The sequence below is a fragment of the Trichechus manatus genome, unplaced genomic scaffold, assembly GCF_000243295.1.
Source record: "Trichechus manatus latirostris isolate Lorelei unplaced genomic scaffold, TriManLat1.0 scaffold00033, whole genome shotgun sequence".
NCBI classification, from domain to species: Eukaryota; Metazoa; Chordata; class Mammalia; order Sirenia; family Trichechidae; genus Trichechus; species Trichechus manatus.
Window position 1 is genome coordinate 1,282,844 of NW_004443969.1, and position 20,308 is coordinate 1,303,151.

General features: G+C 37.9%; 1 pseudogene; it reads left to right on the plus strand.

Moving 5' to 3' along the window:
• The first annotated feature begins 1,392 nt into the window (after positions 1 to 1,392).
• On the plus strand, positions 1,393 to 9,677 carry LOC111820302 (60S ribosomal protein L21 pseudogene; annotated as a pseudogene).
• Positions 9,678 to 20,308: the final 10,631 nt, after the last annotated feature.

Consider the following 20,308-nt stretch of genomic DNA (forward strand, 5'->3'; position numbering starts at 1 on the left):
AGCACAAGCGAAAAATTTGATCAGTAAGAAATAACAACTACTATTTTGTTAGTACTTTACCTGGAAGGCATTTTGCTAAATGCTTTTTGTGCATAGTTTCGTAACATTGATGAAAGGCAGGTTTTGTGACTCTTCCCATTTTGCAGATGCAATATTAGAGACTTTAAGTAATTTGTTCAAGCTACTAAGTGGCGGAGCCAGTATACTAATCCAGGTCTACCTAAATCCGCAGGCCAAGATGTAAATTTCTGAGCAATAGCATCACGGAAGGCTTTGTTTGCTAAAAAGACTTTGTAGCCTGAATGTGAGCAGTAGTGATTTTGTACTCATTCTCCCAAACAATGTTGGTTCCCCCACTGAACCTACCAAAGCACCTCCCAGATGGCACAACAGATGTTCATCTGTTCTAATTTATTCTCTGTGTATTCTTCTCTGTCCCCACATAGGGCCTAGCAGAGGGGTTCCCAGAAGAGTTAGCTCATCCTGCTTAGCCTCCCAAATTATGCCATCAGTCTGACAATTATGCAAATATTAGTTCCAACCTCTCTTCCTTGAACCACTACAGTAGGCTCTCAATGCATTTCCGAGATTCCATTCTTTCTACTCTTTGATTTAAAGCCCAATTTTAAAAATATAGTTAACATCACTTTATAAGCCATAGTTCCCTTTCGTACATTTTTTTGCCCCTCATGATAAACTTATTATGCACATTTTACATAGAAGGGAAGTAAAGCTCACAAAGGTTAAGTGACTTTCCTTCACTAATCCAGGAAATAACTGGTACAACTAGGACATAAATGGAAGGTTTTGTCACCAAATCCGATGCTCGTTCCATTACAACAAACTGTCTCCTTAACTGTAAACAAATTGCCAAGTGAGAAACAACTCCTGTGTGTATCATTCTTCAGCTCACCCATCTTCAATGGCTCCCCACTGCCTATAAATTAAGGCACTACGTTGAGGTCTGCAATCAATTGCTGCAGCCTCATTTCCTTTCTCTTCTCCATATATCCCTAATCTCTAGATAGAGGATGAAAACAGGCCCTCCATGGACCATCTCCAGCCAACAAATACATCTGTTCAGGCTTTTTATATAATCTTTTAAATAAAGAACTTAACCATAACAATATCAACAATTGGCAGGTACTCTGTTACAGCTACTTGCTTAACAAGAACTGGAAGCTTCCAGCTTTTATCTGTCTCCACCACACCCTATTGCCCTACACCCAGCATGCTTCTTCACATGTGTACATTACCTGTCAGACACACATATACATGTGAGATTGTGGCTACTATCTTAAACACACTAGATTGTTCTCTGCATAACAAAAATTGGTATTTTAAAAAAACCCTACAGTAAAATGTAAAATTAAAGTTGTTGTCATTCTCAAAATGCTTCAAGACTTTCAGGAAGTAATTGTTAAAAGCAGTTTCCTGGTGTCTACCCAGACCCGCTATTTAGAAGCTTATGAACGGGGTCCAGAAATTTCCATTTTTAGTAAGACACCTAGTGTTTGTTATGTACACCGATGTCTGAGGACCTGATATTAGAGAAACTGGATTATGTCTATGCTTACTGTTTTCTCGACATGAACTATGTGTCTGCCATTACATCTCTTCTCTTTGGTTGAAATCTCTTCCCTCACCCTCCCCCACAAACTTTTTTTAGAGCAAACTCTTTGAGAAAAAATTTCATCAAGTTAAGAGAGAACTTCTACTCCCTTCTTAGGCTCCAACCTAATTGATAAGTGTTTGTTTGTTTGATAAAGCAACCAGTGAAAGTCTCAGAACTCCAAGATAAGACATGAGACAAAACAGGATGTCAACACAATCCATTTATTTTCTATTCAAAATAATCTATTAATCAGATATTACCTGATGTTACCAACACTGATTGCTCAGCCTTTGTATTCTAGAGACCTCTTTCCTTAAGTTTATTCGTTGTCCAGCTTTCATATGCATATGAGGCAATTGAAAATACCATGTCTTGGGTCAGGTACACCTTAGTTCTCAAAGTGACATCTTTGCTTTTTAACACTTTAAAGAGGTCTTTTGCAGCAGATTTGCCCAATGCAATGCGTCTTTTGATTTCTTGACTGCTGCTTCTATCGGTGTTGATTGTGGATCCAAGTAAAATGAAATCTTGACAACTTCAATATTTTCTCCATTAATCATGATGTCATTCAATATTTTGTCCAGAGAATCCTTCAATATTGCAACTCGAGCCTTGAATTTTTTCTTAATTTCTTTCAGCTCGAGAAATGCAGAGTGTGTTCTTCCCTTTTGGTTTTCTAACTCCAATGAAATGCACATTTCATTATAATACTTTATTTTCTAGAGCTGCCGTGTGAAATCCTCTGTTCAGCTCTTTTACTTCATCATTTCTTCTATTCGTTTTAGGTAGTCTACATTCAAGAGCAAGTTTCAGAGTCTATTCTGATATCCATCTTGTCCTTTTCTGTCTTTCCTGTCTTATTAATGACCTTTTGCTTTCTTCATGTGTGATGTCCTTGATGTTATTCCACAACTCTTCTGATCTTTGGTCATTAGTTCAATGCGTCAAATCTATTCTGAATATAATACCTGGTTAATTCTATAAGGACTAAATGACATGGCAGACAGCAATGAGTAACAAGAGTAATATGTTTAGCACTAAACTCTTTCCTTACTTTGTCACAGAGGACACAATAAATGTGGTATTTACAATTGCCATCTTAATCAGATTTTGGATCCGGTGACTGAAATATTTAAGTGACTAGCCTTTAATCACCCAGTGAAGTAGTGGTCCGATGTCTTTGTGGCCTCACTTTCTTTTTTCAAACATAAAAGAACATAGAAAAACATAAAATTACCTAACTTAAGCAACAGTCAAACTAAAGATGTAAGCATGAAGAGTAAATTTCCAGGAAATAAAATATCTGGGTACTATTTAGTAACTCTTACTATTATTTAGCACTGCGATTTTTAATGCTTTCTATCTAATCAATTTGTGGTTTAAATAGGAATCTCATTTGCTTCTACATCAATGAAGAAAACCCATGGGTTAATAAGAGAGCTCTTTAAAACTGTGGCTGGATATTCAAACTCAAAAACCTTTAAGAAGGCTGTAATTAACAGAAATTCATAAGGCCAACAAAGTGTTAGTTAGAAGCTTCTAGTATTGCAACCAAAAATAACACCTGGCTAGTTACAATTGTTTCAAACCACTTATAAGGGCATTAACTCTTTCTTCCCATTCCCCTCCCCCACCTGCACACATGCTTCACAGCCAAATGATACTCTTTACTCTTAGTACCTAAGAAGCAGATAGGATTCCACTTTTTAAACCCCTGCTTTAGGGGAATAGAATCAAGACATCATGAAACCACAAATTACCATACCTACCATCTAATTCTATCCCTTTGTTTTTCCTCTTCATTTTACAAATCAGAAGCTTTGGTCAAGAAAGTTAAGTGTCTGACATTGTGTGGGTTGTCAGAGGAAGAGTTCTGAATAAGGAAGTAGCAGAGCTCAGGTTGGAGCCCTTGTAGCAGTTAAGCTTTCAGATACTAATCAAAAGGTCGGTGGTACGAATCTACCAGCCACTCACTGGCAGTTCTACTCTGTCCTATAGAGTCGAACTGGCTTGACGGCAATGCGTTTGGTTTTGGTAGAGCTCCGGGTAATGAATAGTTACATAACCTCGTCCTTGTTGTTGTGTGCCTTCCAGATGATTCCGACTCATAACGGCCCTATGGGACAGAATAGAACTGCCCTAGGGGGTTTCCAAGGCTGTAATCTTTATGGAAGTAGACTACCACATCTTTCTCCTGTGCAGCCACTGGTGAGTTTGAATTGCTGAACTTTTTTGTTAGCAGTCGAGTGCTTTAACCACTGTGCCACCAGGGCTCTTTACATGACCTTAAGCAAGTCAATTAATCACTTCGAATCTTTTAAAGAGATTGTGGAAATAAAATGAGATCACAGATGTGATAGTGTTCAATAGGCTATAAATGCCTAAAAAATGGAAGCATCATCCAGGCTTTCTTTTAATCATGATGCTTGGATTATGGAGACTGTGTTGTATAATAGATATAGGACAACTTTAGAAACTAAGCAGGACTGAGTTCAAATTCTAGCTTCTTTATATACTTAATGTCTCAGAACCTATGTCCTTAACATTGCTGGTGAGAATGAGAAGTGGGCACTCTCAGTGGGAAGTGTGCATCTGTACAAAGTGTTTTAAAATGCAATTTGTCAAATTGTATCAAATTTTAAGAAGCATGCATCCTTTGATTTAGCAGTCTCACTACAGGTAGTCCCTGACTTACCACGTATTCGAGTAAAGATGAATCACATAGCCCTCCATTTTTTGTTTTTGTTGTTTTTTTTTTTTTTTTGTACAACTGATCATTAGTAATATGTACTATATATAGTGTTGCGGCTTGTGATTTGCTGATGTTATCATTCTCAGCTGTTCACTCACAGATGTTCAAAGTTATGATTTATAAAGCTACTGATAATAAAAGGCGATAATAATGAAAACTAAAAAAAAATGAGGTATTCGACTTATGAAAGAACTGACTTATGATGGAATCATTTGAATGAAAAACCGTTGTAAATCAAGGTTTACCAGTACAATAAAATATCCCTTCAGATATATTTACAAAGGTTTACAAAGGTCTATAAGGAGCCCTGATGGCATAGTGGTAGTTAAGCACTTGGCTGCTAACCCAAAGGTCGGCAGTTTGAACCTACCAGTTGCTTTGCAAGAGAAAGATACAGCAAGCTACTTCCGTAAAGATTACAGCCTTGGAAATCCTATAGGTCAGTTCTACTCTGTTCTACAGGGTCGCTATGAGGTGGAATTGACTGGACGACACAACAACAACAACACAAACACCTATATACCAGAATGCTCAGTGCAGCATTTTTGGTAGTAGCAAAACATTGGAAACAAGTGATGAATTCATTGGTAGAGGATCAATTAAATAAGGCGTGGTGCATAGACATAGTAAAATAATATGTAACCATTCAAAGAATAAGATATAACTGTTTGAAATTCTATTATTAAATGTCAAAAGTCCTAGGTAGAACATTGTGTATAGGATGATTGATTTTATGGAAAAAACATATAATGTTGTTGTTAGGTGCCATCGAGTTGGTTCTGACTCATAGTGACCCTATGTACAACAGAATGAAACACTGCCCAGTCCTGCGCCATCTTTACAATCGTTGTTACGCTTGAGCCCATTGTTGCAAACACTGTGTCAATCCATCTCATTGAGGATCTTCCTCTTTTTCACTGACCCTCCACTTTACCAAGTATGATGTCCTTCTCCAGGGACTGGTCCCATCTGATAACACATCCGAAGTATGTGAGATGTAGTCTCACCATCTTTGCTGCTAAGGAGCATTCTGGTTGTACTTCTTCCAAGACAGATTTGTTCTTTCTTTTGGCAGCCCGTGGTATATTCAATATTCTTTGCCAACACCGCAGTTGAAAGGTGTCAATTCTTCGGTCTTCCTTATTCGTCGTTCAGCTTTCACATGCATATGAGGTGATTGAAAACACCACGACTTGGGTCAGGCTCATGTTAGTCTTCAAGGTGACATCTTTGCTTTTAACACTTTAAAGAGATCTTTTGCAGCAGATTCACCCAGTGCAATGTATTCTTTTATTTTTTGATTTCTGCTTACTTGGGTATTGATTGTGGATCCAAGTAAAATGAAATCCTTGACAACTTCAATCTTTTCTCCATTTATCATGAAGTTGCTTATTGGTCTAGTTGTGAGGATTTTTATTTTATGTTGAAGTGTAATCCTCACTGAAGGCTGTGGTCTTTGGTCTTCATCAGTAAGTGCTTCAAGTCCTCTTCGCTTTCAGCAAGCAAGGTTGTGTCATCTGCATAACATATGGAAAAAAATACATACTTTTTTTCCACACATACATATATATGTACATATATGCTAGTAAAAACATCAAACTATTTCAGGAAAGAAGCAAAAGAAAGTATCATCTGTGGTTACTTATGGAGATAAATTGGGTTAAAGAAATGGCTAATTGCATGGTGTGTGTGTGTGTGTGTGCGCGCTCTCAGGGGCTATCTCGGTGGAATTTTGTATCATTTTTGTAGTTTTGCTTTAATTAAAGAATGAATAAACATAAATTAGATTTAAAAAGTCAAGAAAAATACAATGGATATAAACACTCTTCTGACAGAGCTGTAATTAGTAATATTATAATAATATGTGTAAAAACCCAAATCCCATTGCCATAAAATTGATTCTGACTCACAGGGATCCCATAGGACAGAGTAGAACTGCCCTATAGGGTTTCCAAGGAATGGCTGGTGGATTCATACTGCCAATCTTTTGGTTAGCAGCTGTGCTCTTTATCGCTGTACCACCAGTGCGCCTTAATATGTGTAAAAGGCCTAGTATAATCCACAGTACTGATTATGAGTATTATTCCTCTTCTTTCTCTCCAAGCTTTTCTTGTTAATCAAAATACCTACTCATATACTTTTCACACTGTGTGTCTTTAACAAGCTTGTTTGTTTTCAAATAATAAGAGGATATGGGGGGAACAATCAGCATTGTATACTTACTAAGTACATTTTTTGCTGGGTACTGGAAATGTAAAAACAACTAAGACGTTCCCTGTCCTTGAGAAGTTTATGGTCAGGTGGAACTCACATACATGAAAATATTACATCAAGTGTGATAAGTGCAGTTACTCATGACATCAAGAAAAAAAAATAGCAAAACAAAGGTGCGAAGTAAGGTGAAGTTTTCAGATAGGGTTGCTCTTAGACTAAAGACATGCTAGTGTCAGAACCAAAAGACCTCACATGCCATGCATATCATTTAGACTCAGTCTTTCAGGCCATATTTAGCCTTTGAAGGTTGTGAAGTATAGGAATAAGGTAATCAACTTCTTGTTTGGAAAGATAGATCAATTGGTAATTTGGCAGCTAGATTATATGAGACATTCTGCAGGCAGGAGTACCTGTTAGAAAGCATTACAATAGTGAAGAGGGAGCATAAAGGGACCAGAGTAAAGGAGATTAAAATGAATATGGGAACAATGCACAGACTTGAGACATGTTTGGTATGTAGTATAAACAAATAATTGAATGCATGGGTTGAAGTCAATAACGACATGGGATATTGAACTAGAACAATTGGATGCTTTGTGGTGCTGTTAGCTGAAAGAGAATTTAGGGATAGTTTGGGAACGAGGGGAGTGCATAACCACTAGCTTGGGCATGTTGAGTATGAGATGCTGGACCTGCATTCATCTGACAGGAGGGAAATGACTGTAAGCAGGGGGTTACATGTGTCTGGAGTTTGGTGTCACTTCTGTTGTGAAGTCTTCCCCGATTCCTATTAGGAAAAGGCTGGACATCTTGACTTGGAAGGAGCGTATAAAATGAGAAGAAAAGAAAAACATGAATGACGGACAACCACTACAGGGCAGACATAAGAAAACAAACCAGTAGTGGAGGCAGAGAAGAACTAAGATACATGATGGTCCCCATTGAAATATGAACTCCCATGACTTAAGAAGCAAATCATTTTTTTTCCTTTTTGAAATGAAATTCAGCTCTTTCAAATTCCAGAAATATTAGGAAACATCTGCTGTTAACTGGCTGCTAGCTGCTCTAGAGAATTTAAATACCAGTCACTGTCCTTAAAATTTGATGTAGCCTCTAGCAACCTTCATTTTCAAAACTGTTTTTAACCAAAATTTACTGATTAAAGTTTTTTTACAGTATTTTTTTTAAAGCTTTCATTTCTGTCCAAGAAAAGCCTTTTTAAAACAAAATTTAAAAATGTCAAGTATGGTTTTAGACACTGTTTTGCAGTATTTCATGACAACAAATGTTGTCCAAGTTTCCATAAGGGTCTTGACTACCCATTACCCAAGAAATACTACTAGAGAATAGAAGGAGGGGGGAAAAACTCACAGCCAAGAATTCCACTGCTCTCTGGAGACTTGTTGGAAAAGATAATATGCTATGAACCTCATCTCAACCTCAATAACCTTCTGTCTTGCTGGGATCAATAAAACAAGGAAAACCCTCAGAGTATCTGGAGTTGAATTTAATATTGCCATTTGAGAGTGTTCCCTTGTCCAGCCTACACTGATTTCAGCAAATTCATTGGCACATAAAGTCTTTTTCTCATAGATTTTTTTTTAGCATACAAAATATTCCAACAAAATCTCTTTCAGCAAAAAACCATGTGAATGAATTTTTTCATAATCAAACCAGCTAAAATGTTCATCAAACTGCTAAGCAGTTAATTCTATAGCCTCAGATCTGAAAAATAAGCTATTTGTGAGACAAAACTCATCCTTCCCAGTGTTTTTTTTTTTTTTTTTTTTTTTTCCTGTATTCTGCCTAAGATTGGTCCACTTTGGAGATTTTTCTTTTCTTGCAGTAAGAGTTAATTTCCCATCTCAATGTCTACGTATCCATGATCAGTGGCTGTGCCTTTGTCTGAAACATACAGTATTAGAAAGGTGAGACTATATCTAAGTGGGACACTACCTTCCAAAGCCAAATACAAAGATTTTAAAATTATCTACTGTTTTGGGTTATTCATGCTAGTGATACTTTAATTAATGCAGGTAACACAGTTGACATTTAGGAAAATTTTGCTATAGCTAAAATATGGAAGCCTTCAGGTAGTCTGCCTAAGCATAAATTTGCTGCAAGAAAAGCAAAGAGATATGGGGGATTGTGTCTGTGTCTGTGTATAATGTATCACAGTGAATTTTATTTTCTATCTAATTTGGAACCAGAAACTCACTTTAATATTAATCAATAAGATCAATGCACCCATAGGTCTTTAATGGCTAAATGATGAGGTTTAAATCAATCATGAATTGATAAAGACAGAGGTGTGATTACGTCATTTGTAATAGTCTGGAGATTTAAAAAAGTAAAATTAAACTCACAGAGTAATTAGAAAAGGCATTTCAATCATTGTAGGTTAAACGCATCTTGAAGTACTTGTGATTTAACTCAGAGTTTGGAGGGGATTGAGGCCCTAGATAAATTTTTAGCTGGAGTTTCAGGGCAGATGGATTTCAGATAAAGGTCTGAGTACAGCTGATGAGAAAAAAATCAGCGGAGTCTCAAAGTGTCACACTCAGGAACCACAAAACTTTCTGAAAGTGGGCCTTTTGGCCGGAATTGCCATCTTGCAGTAATTTGTCAAATCAAGGAAAACAGAAAGAGGAGAGGATCTGCTACATATACATGTTCTCTAGGCTTTTTAGAAAGCAAAGAGTTGTTCCTTTGGTCACATACATGTGAATCCACAAGAAAAGTGATATTATAGATATCAAGGGTATGGGCACTATTCAAAAAAGAATGCCATGGCAAAACTGAAAAAGTCTACAGTGTTACCCGTCATGTTGTTGGCATTGCTGTAAACAAACAAGTCAAGAGTAAGACTCTTGCCAAGAGAATTAATGTACATATTGCACATATTAAGCACTCTAAAGCCAAGATAGTCTCCTGATATGTGTGAAGGAAAATGAACAGAAAAAGAAGGAAACCAAAAAGAAATGTACCTGGGTTCAATTGAAGCACCAGCTTGCTCCATTCAGAAAACAACATTTGTGAGACCCAATGGATGAGCCTGAGCTGCTGGAACCTATTCCCTACGAATTCATGGCATAATAGGTATAGAAATTAAAAGACTTCAGGGATTAAAAAAAAAAAAGATAGGATAGGGACATGACTTAGAAAGCAAACTCTGGACCCACACTGCCAGTCATATCAACTCTTAGCTACGTGACCTTAAACAATTTACTAAAATTGACCATGCTCTTATTTCCTCATCTGTAAAATAAGAATAATGGTAGTCTCTATCTCATAGATTAATTAGACACAGATTTAATACTATTTGTCTGGCCCATATTAAACAGTTAATAGGTATTAGCTATTATTATTACTATTTTAGGTTTAGACTTTGGCTTAGGTTTAGGCTCAGGCAGAATGAAGTCCACATTTAAGGTGGAGTAAGGAAAAGAAAATGAAGGGTGAATAGGACTTCACATTTTTTCAAACGCTGACTCCCTAAAAGACCACCAGAATTATCTGTTGATCAATAAAGTTAAATTTATTGAAATTACTGCAAAAATGGAAAAGAATGCAAAAGTTGGAAACAAAGAAGGATCAGTAGTTGGAAAATGTGGCCTTGGTGATAGAAACAACATCGGAGATAGCAAGACAGAATTTTGCAAGACCAATGACTTATTCTTTGCAAATACCTCTTTTCAACAACATAAATGGTGACTTTACACATGAACCTCACCAGATGAAATACACAGGAATCAAATAGACTACATCAGTAGAAAAAGATGATTGAGAAGCTCAATATCATCAGTCAGACCAAGACCAGGGGCCGACTGTGGAATAGACCATCCATAGCTCATATGTAACTTAAAGGTGAAGCGAAGAAAATTAGAGTGAGTTCACGAGAACCAACATACAACCTTGAGTATATCCCAACTGAATTTAGAGACCATCTCAAGAATAGAATTGATGCATAAAACATTAGTGACCAAAGATCAGATGACTTGTGGAATGACATCAAACATGAAGAAAGCAAAAGGTCATTAAAAAGGCAGGAAAGAAAGAAAAGATCAAAATGGATGTCAGAAGAGACTCTGAAACGTGCTCCTAAACACAGAATAGCTAAAGAGAATGGAAGAAATGATGAAGTAAAAGAGCTGAATTGAAGATTTCAAAGGACAGCTTGAAAAGACAAAGTAAAGTATTATAACAAAATGTGCAAAGACCTGGAGTTAGAAAACCAAAAAGGAAGAACATGTTCAGCATTTCAGAAGCTGAAAGAAATGAAGAAAAAATTCAAGCCTCCAGCTGTAATGCTGAAAGATTCAGTGGGGAAAATACTGAATGATACAGGAAGCACCAAAAGAAGATGGAAGGAATACACAGTTATTATACCAAAAAGAATTGGACTTTAAACCATTTCAAGAGGTAGCATATGTTCAAGAATCTCTGGTACTAAAGGAAGAATTTCAAGCTGCACTGAAGGCATTGGCGAAAAACAAGGCTCCAGAAATTGACAGAATATCGACTGAGATGTTTCAACAAAAGTATACAGTGCTGTGTAAAGAAAATAAAGATCCTCACAACTGGACCAATAAGCAGCATCATGATAAATGGAGAAAAGATTGAAGTTGTCAGGATTTCATTTTACTTGGATTCACAATCAACACCCATGGGAGCAGCAGTCAAGAAATCAAAAGATGCATTGCATTGGGCAAATCTGCTGCAAAAGACCTCTTTAAAGTGTTAAAAAGTAAAGTCACCTTGAAGATTAAGGTGTTCCTGACCCCAGTCATGGTGTTTTCAATCACTTCATATGTATGCAAAAGCTGAATAATGAATAAGAAAGACTGAAGAAGAAATGATGCCTTTCAATTATGGTGTTGGAGAAAAATATTGAACATACATGAACTGCCAAAAGAACAAACAAATCTGTCTTGGAAGAGGTGCAGCCAGAATACTCCTTAGAAGCAAAGATGAGGAGACTATGTCTCACACACTTTGGACATGTTATCAGGAGGATCAGTTCCTGGAGAAGGACATCATGCTTGGTAAAGTAGAGGGTCAGCAAAAAAGAGGAAGACCCTCAACAAAATAGACTGACACAGTGACTGCAACAATGTGCTCAAGCATAAAAATGATTCTGAGGATGGCGCAGACAAGGCAGTGTTTTGGTTCTGTTCTATATAGGGTCACTGTGAGTCAGAACCGACTCAATGGCACCTAACAACAACAATAATGCAGGAAAGGAGGTGTTCACTTGTCTGTTCCAAGAAATTTGGAAGACTGCTACCTGGCCAACTGATTGGAGATCCATATTTATGCCCATTCAAAAGAAAAGTGATCCAACAGAATGCAGAAATTATTAAACAATACCATGAATATCACATACAATGAAATTGTGCTGAAGATCATTCAAAAGTGGTTGCTGCTGTACATTGACAGGGAAATGCCAGAAATTCAAGCAAAATTCAGAAGAGGAGGTGGAATGAGGGATATCATTACTGCCGGCAGATGGATCTTGGCTGAAAGCGGAGAATACCAGAAATACGTTCACCTGTGTTTTATTGACTATGCAAAGGCAGTTGACTGTGTGGATCATAACAAATGATGGATAACATTGTGAAGAATGGGAATTTCAGAACACTGAATTGTGCTCATGAGGAACCTGTATATAGATCAAGAGGCAGTGATTTGAATAGAACAAGGGAATACTATGCAGTTTAAAGTTAGGAAAGGTGTGCATCAGGGTTGTATCCTTTCACCATACTTTTTCAATCTGTATGCTGAGCAAATAATCCAAGAAGCTGGACTATATGAAGAAGAATGCAGCATCAGGATTGGATGAACGACTTGTGATATACAGATGACACAACCTTGCTTGCTGAAAGTGAAGAGGACTTGAAGCGCTTACCGATGAAAGTCAAAGACTACAGACTTCAATATGGATTACACTTCAACAGAAAGAACACAAAAATCCTCACAACTTGACCAATAAGCAACATCATGATAAATGGAGAAAAGATTGAAGTTGTCTACGATTACATTTTACTTGGATCCACAATCAATGCCCGTAGAAGCAGCAGTCAAGAAATCAAACAGTGTATTTCATTGGGCAAATCTGCTACAAAACACCTCTTTAAAGTGTTAAAAAGCAGAGAAGTCACTTTGAGGACTAAGGTGTGCCTGACCCAAGTCATGGTATTTTCAATTGTCTTAAAAAAAACCCATTGCCCTCAAGTTGATTCCAACTCATAGTGACCCTATAGGACAGAGTAGAACTGCCCGATAGGGTTTCCAAGGAGTGGCTGGTGGATTCAAACTGCCAACCTTTTGCTTTGCAGCCAAACACTTAACCACTGTGCCACCAGGACTCCTCAATCACCTTATATGCACGCAAAAACTGGACAATGAATAAGGAAGACTGGAGAAGAATTGATGCCTTTGAATTACAGTGTTGGCGAAGAATATTGAATACACTGTGGACTGCCAGAAGCACAAACAAATCTGTCTTAGAATAAGTACAGCCAAAATGTTCCTTAGAAGGGAGAATGCAGAGACTTCATCTCGAGTACTTTGGCAACGTTGTCAAGAGGGACCAGTCCCTGGAGAAGGACATCATGCTTGGTAAAGTAGAGGGTCAGTGAAAAAGACGAAGATCCTCAAATAGATGGATTGTCACACAGTGGCTGCAATAAGGGACACAAACATAGTAACAATTGTGAGGATGGTGGAGGACAGGGCAGAATTTCTTTCTGTTATACATAGGGTTGCTATGAGTCGGAACCAACTCGACAGCACCTAACAACAACTACTGCAAAAAGGGAGAAATCAACCCGGGCAGATTCTAGAAGAATCTCAAAAGGGGAGGTTAGGAGAGGATGGTTGTAGGACTAGCAACTCTGGTCCAAATGGTTTAAAGTGAGTTTGTCCAGGTAAGAAACTGATTGTCAGCATATGAAGTTTATGATATAATACTTTAGAATGGATAGACATAGTGAGGGAGGGTCTTGACACCAGTCTTGATAAGTTAACTGCTGTTTGATGAGCAAGCAGATGAAAATCTACTGCTCTAATACAAGATGGGTTTATTCAAAAGAGTAAATTATTTGGCTAAACTCATTCGTTGGAATTTCCTGAAGAGAGGGAAGATATTTACTGGTTTACAGTCTCATCTTTCTGTGCATGCATTTTCTGGACCAATTAGAAAACCCATGTTGACTTAGGTGGCCTCAGATTAAAGTCCTGATAACTAACCAATGAGAATGAAGATGTTATGAGTCTCATACAGTAGACAGTAGAATATCAATTTTGCACATATAATACTTTGAGAGATATGTCTTGAGGACCTCTTGGATATAAGGGTAAGAGAGGATTGGAAGAACCTGCTATGAGAAGTGGAGTTCAGATAATTCCATTTTGCTGGGGTCACTAGAATTTTATATGTATCCTCTGAGATAAGTAAATTAAATAGAAGCTGACACATTTTCAGGAGATAGCTCCTTTGTTTCAAGTGCATTCAGATATGTAGTGAGGGTTTAGATTTTATTCAAAAGAATCACTGAAGATCATGGTCATTGGGATGCTATGACTATTGGAACAAAGTAGACACAACATGAACATGATACTAGAATTTCATGCCTGAATAAATCATGTTAAGTGTAGTGTAGCTATAGCTTAGAATCTCAGGGGTTAGTATCCAGGAAACTGAGAGCAAGGAATAAATTGGGAAGTATCTGGCAAAGAGTCTTTTGAGATTTAGGCTTAGATCTCTAAGCAAATACTTGTAAAGCCATAGGCATTTTAGTTGGAATAAAACAGTTATGCTCTAAATTTTTTGTCATACAGGCTATTTTAGATATTTGACTTAATTTTCTGTGTATCTCTTCTACCCTTCAGCTGGAATTCCTTAGGGTCAGATTATCAAGAATATCCTTAAAAGAGGATAAGTTTATGGGAGCAAGAGTAGTGTTTCCTACCTCTTCACCTACACATAGGCAGAGATTTGCAATGACAGTGCATGGTTTCCTGAGAATTTCTAAGGCACAAAATTCGTGAACATCTCTGATTCTGAACATCCCTGGGAGGAGGGTTAGAGGGAGAGTTGCAGTTCACAATATCACCAAAAAAATGAATCTTCTTTCCTCTGCATATGGAATAAAAGAAAGCTAGACTGTGAAAGTCCCAGCTGCTTCCACTGGCCTGATAGTCAACCCTTTGGCCTGCTATGTTCCTGACAAGACAGAAGATACAGCTGAAGATCAGCTGTTATGTCAGGCCCAATGGTTAAGGCATCGGCCATGCCTATTTACTGGATGTCTAGGCAGTAAACAATGACACCATTAACACATTACTTTTATTTGCTCACATATTTTAGTTAAGTAAGTGTCTCAGTGCTCAGCTCTTGGGAGAAGAGATAATTTCAAGATTCTCCTTAAATAAGGGTTTTCTGCCCTCCTTCATTCTCTGAGGAGGTTTGTTACTCTTCATCTGAGGAAAGGTTAAAAGTTCAAGGTGCAGATCAACATGAACTTGCCAATCCCTGAGCCCCTGTGTCTGGCCTCAGTGGTCACCAAGGAATTGAAACTTCTCAACAGCTCCATCTCTGTAATGAATTCATTTTTCTTAAAATTGATCGCTTGCAATCCCAGGGATCTAAGTCATTTCTTCTGGTCATTTTGGCTCTCCAAAGTGTACTGGTTATCACTGTGAGCTTAAGAGGGATTGCTTCTGTGTTGAAAAAAAGTGCAGAGGTGGATATTGACATCTGAAGACCTGCCGTAAGGACTTAGTGTGAATTTCTTACATATACAAAGAATCAAGACTTCAAGCCGATACTTCTCTTTTCTATGGTTCTTTAGCCAAAACACGGCATGGTGCTTTCGATCTGTTGTTCAGTATCTATTCAGCAGCTGCCTAACACAAAAGCATAAAATCTGGGCTGCCCTTCTGCAGCTTAAAATTATGATTGAGGAGATAAGATATGGTAAGCAAATGATGATATGTAAAATAAATATGAAAATGAAATTCAAAGTTCAATGTCCATAAATAACATTTTGTTGGAACTCAGTCATACTCATTTATTTACCTACTGATATGTCAGTTTTTGGGTCCCTGGATAGTGCAAACAGTTAAGGATCTCAGCTACTAAAGGTTAAAGGTTCAAGTCCACCCAAAGGTGCCTCAGAAGAAAGGCCTAGCAACCTACTTTCAAAAATCAGCTGTTAAAAATCCCTATGGAACACAGCTCTACTTGGACTCACATAGAGTCACCATGAGTCTTAATCAACTCAATGGCAATTGGTATTGGCTGTTCTCACATCACAGTGGTAGAGTGAATAGTTGGTAAAGAAACAGTACGGTCCACTGAAACCAAACCAAACCCATTGTCAAGTCTATTCCGATTCGTAGCAATCCTATAGGACAGAGTAAAACTGCCTCATAGGGTTTCCAAAGCTGTAAATTTTTACTAGAGTAGATTGCCAAATCTTTTTCCCAGGGAGCAGCTGGTGGGTTGGAACCACTGACCTTTCAGTTAGCAGCTGAGCACTTAACTACTACGCCACCAGGACTCCTCAGTATGGACCTTGGAGCCTATAATGTTTACTCTCTGACCCTTTACAGAAAGTTTACTGACTGTTCTATAAATGACACAAATAGATCAATATGTTTAATACTTTAAAATTTTTCAGCTCTTTAAAAATCTACACAAAAGCCCTGTGAATTAGGAAAGCAGGTATCATTATCTTCATTTGACAATCAAGGAAGCAATTGTAACAGATCCCAAAGTAAAGGGACACAGTATAGCTGCTTTGCAACAAAACACATTCCAGTGACGGTTCATCCTTAACAAAAGCTTAAACAGATGCCCCTCTGTGTTGCAAGCTTCAAATTGGTATGCAAAATCCTCCTGCTATCCTTTCTGTACTCAGTCACCACACCCTACACACTCTCCAAGGCTACCTCTCCTTCTCACCCTGGATAACAAATGAGAAATTTTGAGGACTACTGAGCACTATATATTTTCTCAGCAGGGCTGCTCCTCAGCCCAGGAACCTCGGTAATTGTCACATACTGGTAAAATTTATAGGAGACAATTGTCCTCCAATCAAAAATTCTATCTGCAAGATGCTGTTGAAAGTGGGGTAAGGTATGGTAGCATATGAAAAAAACCAAGCCAAACCCACTGCCATTGAGTCCATTCTAACTCTTAGCAACCCTATAGGACATAGTAGAACTGGTCCATAGGGTTTCCAAGGAGTGCCTGGTAGATTCGAACTGCCGACCTTTTGATTGCAGCTATTAACCACTACGCCACCAGGGTTTCCATGGTAGTATATATAGAATTAAAAATTTTAACTCACTCTTGCATGATGCTTGTATATTTTTGATCTTTTTTTTTTAATTTTTTTTTATGAGCTCTCTGTTGTTTTGATTGCTTTACTACTAGCACACTATAAACCTACAAAAATTATACATATGAAACTTGCATTGAAATATTGGAAGGGAATACAGTGGAATATTTAAAAAACACTGTCTTTGGGTGGTGGGATGATGGGTGCTTCATTCCTAAATTTCCTATACCCTCCACATTTTCTCTAACAAGCATGTTTATTTAAAAGAGTTTATTTAAATACAGAAACATACATATGCAATCATATATGCGTATTTTATAGGATTCTTAACCAGAATAAGAACTAGTTGAGTGGAGTCATTTCCAACTCATGGCGACGCCATGTGTGTCAGAGTAGAACTGCTCCATAGGGTATCCAAGGCTGTGAACTTTGGAAGTAGAGCACCAAGTCTTCTTCAAAGGCAACTCTGGGTAGACAGAGGTATATATTCTTTTGTATTTCATTTCAATATTTTAATGCATGTTTCTCTCTCACCTCCAACCTTTCAGTTAGTAGTCAAGCACTTAACCATTTGTGCCACTCATGAACAACAACTCTTGTTGTTGTTGTTGGAGTCCTGGAGTAGATTCAGACTCCGTGACCCCATGTAACAGAGTAGAATTGCCCCATAGGGCAGTAATCTTTATGGAAGCAGATCACCAGGTGTTTTCTTCCTCAGAGTCACTGGTTAGGTTTGAACCATCAATCTTTTGGTTGACAACTGAGCTAACCAGTGCTCCTTAAGAACTCTCAAAAAAAAAAATGTTGCCATCAAGTCCATTCCAACTTATAGTGACCATATAGGGCAGAGTAGAACTGTCCCAGAGGGTTTCCAAGGAGGAGCTGGTGGATTTGAACTGCTGATCTTTTGGTTAGCAGCCATAGCTCTTAACCACTGTGCACCCAGGTCTCCATTGAACTCTTAGAGGACCTATATTTTTAGAATTGTTTTATAGCACGTTTCTTAAGCAGTTTATAAAAATCCTGCTTCAGCTACACTTATTTTTGTGGAATCCCTCAAATAATTCTTCCACTTTCCCCACCTTTCTGTATTTGCTGACAGCATTCTAACCATGAAGAACTTCCTTTACTTCTCTATAACCTGTTGCTGTCGAGTCGATTCTGACCCATAGTGACCCTATAGGACAGAGGAGAACTGCCTCATAGGGTTTCTAAGGATGTAATCTTTATGGAGTGGTGGGTGAATTCGAACTGCCAACCTTTTGATTAGCAGCCAAGAGCTTAACCACTGTGCCACGAGTGCTCCTTTTACCTCTCTATTCCCTCCCCCAAAAACAGACAAAGAAAAAAGAAAATTTAACATAATAAGTTCTTCTTTTCTTTTGGTTTCTCAAAATATTCCATAGTATTAATCTTTTCCGTATTTGCTGACAAAGGTAACTAACCAGAACATATATCTATCAGGTCACAATTATGGAGGCCAATTACTATGCCTGACTTGGTAAACCACAATGTTGATTCGTGAAGACTCGGCCTTGGATTTTCATGACAATGTTATCTTAAACTAGTTCTGAGCAAATTTCTGTGGTGAAGAACACAGCATATTTGTTCATCAAAAGGTGCAGTTTCAACAACCTAATTTTTAGTGCTTGATAAGTATCTTCCAACCTCCAATACACAGAAGTGATAGAGGGGAGGGGAGTGTTAGTAGGCAGAGCCAAATGCAGGACTGTCTAGAACCTTCATAATCACACAGTCACTGTATGCGTGTGAGGGAGTAAGCTAGGGCCTGAGAGTGCCACTGATGTGATTGGCACAGCTTCTCACAGGCAAGTGAGAGAGTGGACCTGGGCCTGGGAGGACTGCTAGAAGTAGGTCAGCTGGGTAAGGGAAGAGACTATAATCATTTAAAGGACATTCAGAAGCCTGTACTGCTGCAAAATATATCCCAACCAGTTTAACCACAATATCAGAAACATCCACTATCACAAGTAACTTATTTGATTGAAAAGACATCATGATCCTAATGTCCTCAGTTAAAATTCAACTATTTCCAGAAATGGGAAAACAGTAAATCATCATTCATTAAAATTCAAGAAGCATTTGGGGTACCTTCTACAAGAGTAGTTTGTACTAAACTTTGTAGAAGATATAGAATAACTTACAATGTATTTGGGAAGACAAGACTAAACACACTAAACCCTATGTGGTCAAGGGTCATTTCATTTTTTGTTTCCAATTTCTCACTATGTCCTTTTCATTGACGGGTCCCTCCTGATGATATGTCCAAAATACACAAGACAAAGTCTTGACATCCTCGTTTCTAAGGAGCATTCTGGCTGTAGTTTCTTCAAGACTGATTTGTTTGTTCTTCTGGCAGTCCATGGTATATTTAATATTCTCAGGGACAGATTACCCAACAGGCAAGGTATGCACTGGGCTTACAGTAAAAAAGTTACTCACATCAAAGATATGGTGAAACCTATGTGACATTGGGCTCTATAGATTAGTAAGTAAACACAACTAAGCCCGTGCCTACCTTGCTTACTGTAAGCCCAGTGCATACCTGCTTATTGATTAACCTGTCCCTGAATAGTCTTCACCAACACCACAATTTGAATATATCAATTCTTCCTCAGTCTTCCTTTTTCATCGTCCAGCTTTCTCATGCATACAAGGTGATTGAAAATACCATAGCTTGGATCAGGTGCACCTTAGTCCTCAAAGTGACATCTTTGCTTTTCAGCACTTTAAAGAGGTCTTTTGCAGCAAATTTGCCCGAAGCAATACTTTGTTTGATTTCTTGGCTGCTGGCTTCCTTGAACATTGATTGTTGATCAGAGAAGAACGATATCCTTAACAACTTCAATTTCTTTGCCATGTCTTATTATAAAGTGAGCTATAGGTACTATTTAAGGCAAGCCAGACACTGATTATGGAAACTCTTCTGATTAGAATTCTTCTATGAGGCTTTCCTTGTCTGCAGAAGAATAACAAACTTCTTTGCCATTGAAAGATGCTCCACAATTCGACCTAAACCTATATTTCTACTGATCTATTACTCCCCAACTGTTCATTAATTTTGGATCCTCAACTTACAAAATCATTTTAAATCTTCAAGCCTTTATGGATGTTATTTGTGCATCTAAGAATTTTCTTCTTTCTTCATTAAAGCCTGAAAAATTCTGTTCTTTCTTTCAGTATTCTACTGCGGTGTGATGGATCACTTTTGTGTGGCCTTTCCACCCATGGTCTTATAACTCCTACCCAAGTGGTTGGGCAAGACTATGCCGATATGTTAATTGTAGCCCACCAAAGTGATTGATCAGTTTTGCCATCCTGCTGTGCTTGAAATGAGCCACCTAGAAGTGGGAAGGA